Source organism: Brassica oleracea, unplaced genomic scaffold (assembly GCF_000695525.1).
Source record: "Brassica oleracea var. oleracea cultivar TO1000 unplaced genomic scaffold, BOL UnpScaffold00706, whole genome shotgun sequence".
NCBI classification, from domain to species: Eukaryota; Viridiplantae; Streptophyta; class Magnoliopsida; order Brassicales; family Brassicaceae; genus Brassica; species Brassica oleracea.
The window spans coordinates 74,467-79,069 of NW_013617441.1; the positions used below are offsets into that span (position 1 = coordinate 74,467).

General features: G+C 39.8%; 1 pseudogene; it reads left to right on the forward strand.

Annotated features, from left to right (window-relative positions):
- The first annotated feature begins 3,227 nt into the window (after window positions 1-3,227).
- LOC106319948 overlaps window positions 3,228-4,603 on the forward strand; it is a 10,354-nt pseudogene continuing 8,978 nt past the window's right edge.

The following is a 4,603-nucleotide window of genomic DNA, read 5'->3' on the forward strand; positions in this document are numbered from 1 at the left end:
CATGCTATAGAAAGAGTGTGAGTTGGCATCTCATTTCTTTTTAAAAATGTATTGACAGGCCATAGAAAGGGTGTGAGTTGTCATCTCATTTCTGACTCTGCGGATCGTGATACTTGTCGTTGCATAAGATGAGAACGTCCGAAGACTTGTGTTCAAGAAGTCTCATAAACGCGCAAATATCGACGAAGAGACATGTTTTAGGATCTCGTATCTTTGATATCATGCCTAGAGATGTTAGAGACCAGTGTGTTGGGTTTAGGGCAAGACCTAGGTCTCATCACGGCTTTAGGGGGTGCGACGACTACTTCGACTTACGTTTCCCGTATCGTTTTCGACCTGGTTCCATCCCGCTTTAAAGTCCGCGATATATTTTAGTCTTACGTGACTTTTATGGTAGGAATCGAGCATCTCTTCGACGAGAATTTTTAAGTCTCCCGAAAGTGCTGACCAAAATTTTGGATTTTTTATATACCGCTATTACCCTTGTGTTGGGTGTACGAGACCTATCTCTATGAGATAACTTAGTCTGTTTAGGACGTTAAGAATCTGTTGTGATCAGCAACAAACTTATCGGTAGATATTACCGTTTTTGAGTCTTCGCGAAGAATACATGTTTGAGAAGATGTTAGTGCGTATGACTGTTTGGTCTTCCAAGAAGGTGCCTTTATCGAGGAGGGTAATTTTGTCAAAATATGGTTCTTCAGGCGTCTGCGACGTCTCGCAATGCTGAAGATTGATTTTTCTTTGGTATGCCGCTTTTGATGCTTGAAATGTTCGTAGGCGTGAAGATGTTTCGCGATATTGCAAGGGTTTAATCTTACCCCTGCGTTTGAGAAACATTTTGGTTTGTCTACGGATATTCGCAGCCAAAATTGTTGTTCCTGTTTGGATGCTAATAAATTGATTTGCGATCGAGGAATTAGGACTGAGGGGTCGCGTAAATTTTTCCCTTGGAAGAAGTGTTTTCCTTCATAGTGCTTTGTGAAGTGTTGGTTTTCCGAGATCTATTTCGTGCATTTTTGAGGATGTTTCGTATTGCTCTGGGAGCTTTGTTACGAATTTTTCCTTAGATTCCGCGTGTTATGGATAAAACGTAGCGGGCTTAAAGTGAATTGTGGAATGTATTGAACTTGGTCGATTGTCGACAAGTTTAGATTTTTCCATTTAACCGTTTGGTTGTTAGGACTGAGTTTTGTTTCGAAGAATTTATCATATGATTTCCGACTATGGGTTATACGATATTTGTTCTCTTAATAGTCACATGACGTTTTTAGACAAATTGCAGATTGTCGTTTAGCCGTTAAGTGATGGAGCAATGGTTGCTCAGATAGCCAAGGACGATGTAGGTCATGGATTAGATCATGGTACTTTCGTGTTAACATTAAGGCCATGTTAGTTTACCATTGTCCTTAAAGGGTATACCGAATTCTGTTTCAGACTTTTACTGGAAGGCGTAATTGACCAAGGGCCAAAGAGCGCTTGTCGAGATTGATAGGCCAAGTTTGCCCGGGTTATCCGTGTTAAGATGGCCGATAGTCGTCGAAAACGATTCTCTGCTCTAGGTTTCAGTTATACGATGAATGTTTCGTATAATGTTACCTATAGACTTATGAAAATTGATTCTTTTTTCTCTAAGGAAGACGAAGCCTAAGAGCTTTGATACAGAACCCGTGCGGAGTCATTTGTGGGATGATTGCCCGCTCTGATGTGATCGAGTGGAATGAAAGGAAGAAGCCAGCAAGCCGCAGGGCTAAAGAATGAGACTTGTTACGTTTACTTTCGAAAGTTTCTTCGTATGAGTTGATCTGATTGTACGAAGGATTTTTCGTGTAAGTAACGGGTGACTGATTTCATGAAGGTAGTAAATTGGTGCTATGTATGGACATGTCAAAGTAGCGATGTTTCTGCATATTTTACGAAAAACATTTCTGCTTTGATTTCGATCTTTGGTGAAATTTGCTTGGAGTTACTCATGGAGTGTTACCGAAGTTTGTTTAATTACGATCTAGTCACAGAACGCTTTTCATAGGCTTTTGAGAGGATTCTCATGACATATTCGTTTCTGGAACGAAATTGTCAACCAGCTGTAGATCTAGCCAACGATCGGGAAGAAAGCATTCCCTTTGTTGTGCTATCTGCTACTCTTATTCCGATTTTTCTTGGTCGCAAATGTATTTGATGCTTTTCCGTGACTCACATGGTTGAACGGAAACTCAATGAAATGTTCTGATGCGTGAAGATTTATCGTATAATTTTTGATTTTTATACGAGACTGGTTTTATAAAGCCGGAAAGGATTTCAAGACTTTGGCTGATCGTCGAGTTGCAGTTTGATATTGGTACAGGTTTTCTATACACATGATTGAGACAAGAGATGATGTATAGTCTTTGATATTATGTTCATGATCGTCTGGATATGTTGATGGTGTTTAAACAAATTTTCGATTGTCGTTTGCCTATTTGGGACGATTTGCTTTGACAAAAGCGTTTTCTTGACGATTTGCAAAAAAAATTGAAGTTTGGGAGTATACGAGTATAGTATACGTCCCTACTCCCGTTTTTTTTACGAAAGAAAACGGTTGAACCGATACTTTGAAGAGTTGTGTACGTTTCTTCTTCCGAGGTTTGGTTGATTTAAAGACAAAACTGGGACTGTGATTTGGTTGTTTCCAGGTTGATGACTTGGAATATGTCGCTTTTGAGAAAATCGCTAGAAACAAATCAGTTTTAAGACGACGTTCATGTCTCTAGTTTTTTCTCTCTTGAAGAAGCGAGCTGGATATGCGTTGCGATCGTTTCTCGATTTTCAGAGAGTTTAGATTGCTTTGCAAGATCTGGCTGAACAGTTATGGAACGATATATCGAGACAGGAAAAATCGCCTAAGACTTAGTTCGCTAGACTATCCACCTAGGTTTTAAGTTCCCTACAGTTCTATGGCAGTCTCAAAGGCGTTTTTATTTCTTAGTAATTTTCTACGAAAATTCCAAGTCTGATTTCAAAAATTTCAAGTAGTAAATACCTTAGTTCTCTCGAAGATTCGGGTTAGCCTCTTCTCCGTTTCGCTTGCTCATTGGCCCTTACTCTTTTCGTGCCTGTCTGCCCATTTTGAATAGCAAGAATATTGATTCTTCCTGGATTCTCTGCTTTCCTGGCCACGTTTAGGCTGCTGCCAATCTTGCGGTTTTCGTAATCCATGTTTCAATCTTAGTATCATTGGATTTACGAAAATGAACAAGCATCTCGTCGAAAACTTTTTAGCGTTTAGGAATAGCCCGAGACTATCAAGAGATGCCAAGGATGATCAGGAAGACTCGCCAGGTGATGAGGTTTTGGTGACAGATCAAGGCGCGAGAGGAAGGATGGTGAGACCGTGGAGAGAGGCGGATGGGCGAATTTTGATTCTCAGATTTCACTCCATCTCTTTCCTTATCCGAGAGTATTTTTCTACGATCGTTGTTAGATTTTTGAAGGTTGTCAAATGTTGCCAACTTTAGTTTTACGAAAGTTTTTCCGGAAAAAATATCGAGTTTAATTTTATGACAGTTATTCCGCAAAATGTTATCGATTTTAATTTTACGAAAGTCGTTTCGTAAAATGTTGACGAGCTTAATTTTTGCAAAGGTTATTTCGCAAGATTTTGTCGAGCATAATTTTTACGAGATTTGTTCCGTAAAGGATTTTTCAAGTTTTGGTTGTACGAGAACCGTGACGAGGTTAATTATTGTAACCAAACTTAATCAAAAGTTTTTCTCTTATCCGTGGAAGTTTCGAGTAGTTTTTTTGAAGTAAGATTTAGGTGACAAACATCGACAACTCGTGGAATTTGTTACTAAGGAAGTGATACTTGAATTCTTACGAAATCTTAGGCCTCAAAAAACGTTTTAGTGGTGGGCATATGATATCCCGTTTTGCTTTATTTACTCTTCGTCAGCCGTTTTAGGTTTCGAGTGATTCTATAGAAATCAACTTCGTTTCTCTGAAAGTTATTTGGAAGAAGTACAGCCGTGGGGGTTCGTAACCGATTTGATGTGCTTCCTTTTTCTACGATTAATCTAGGGTTTTTCCAAAAGATATTCGGAAGAAGTACAACGGCGAGTTATGTACCCGATTTGCTGTGTGATACGCCTTAAGAACGGAACACTCAGCCGGTACGGTTTTGATAAGAACTCCGAAGGGAGAACGAATGGATCGTTGGGTCTCACGAAGGGTGCGGAACGGCCTTCGATATTTCCGTGTCTAATTGTCGCCTGATATGACTCACAGGTCCGACAAAGAGACGGTTATCAATCTGTTGCCGGATGTGACTCACCGGTCCAACGAGAAAGAGAGAATCGTTTGGAGCTAACCACACCAAGCAATCAAGACAAGTTCTTGAAGACGAACAAAGAGAGTAAAAAATCAAGTTTTATAAATGGAAAATCGATCCAATATCTGAAGTTGAGTTACATACTTATTGATGAAAAATGTGTAAAAACAATGCATAGAAAACATAAGCTTGACCAGATCTAGTCAAACACGGAAAACAACAAGAAGACTGGTCAATGGTCTCTTCGCCTACTTCTGTCCAGATTCAATGTATTCGGCGGCACAACCCGCGGTAAGG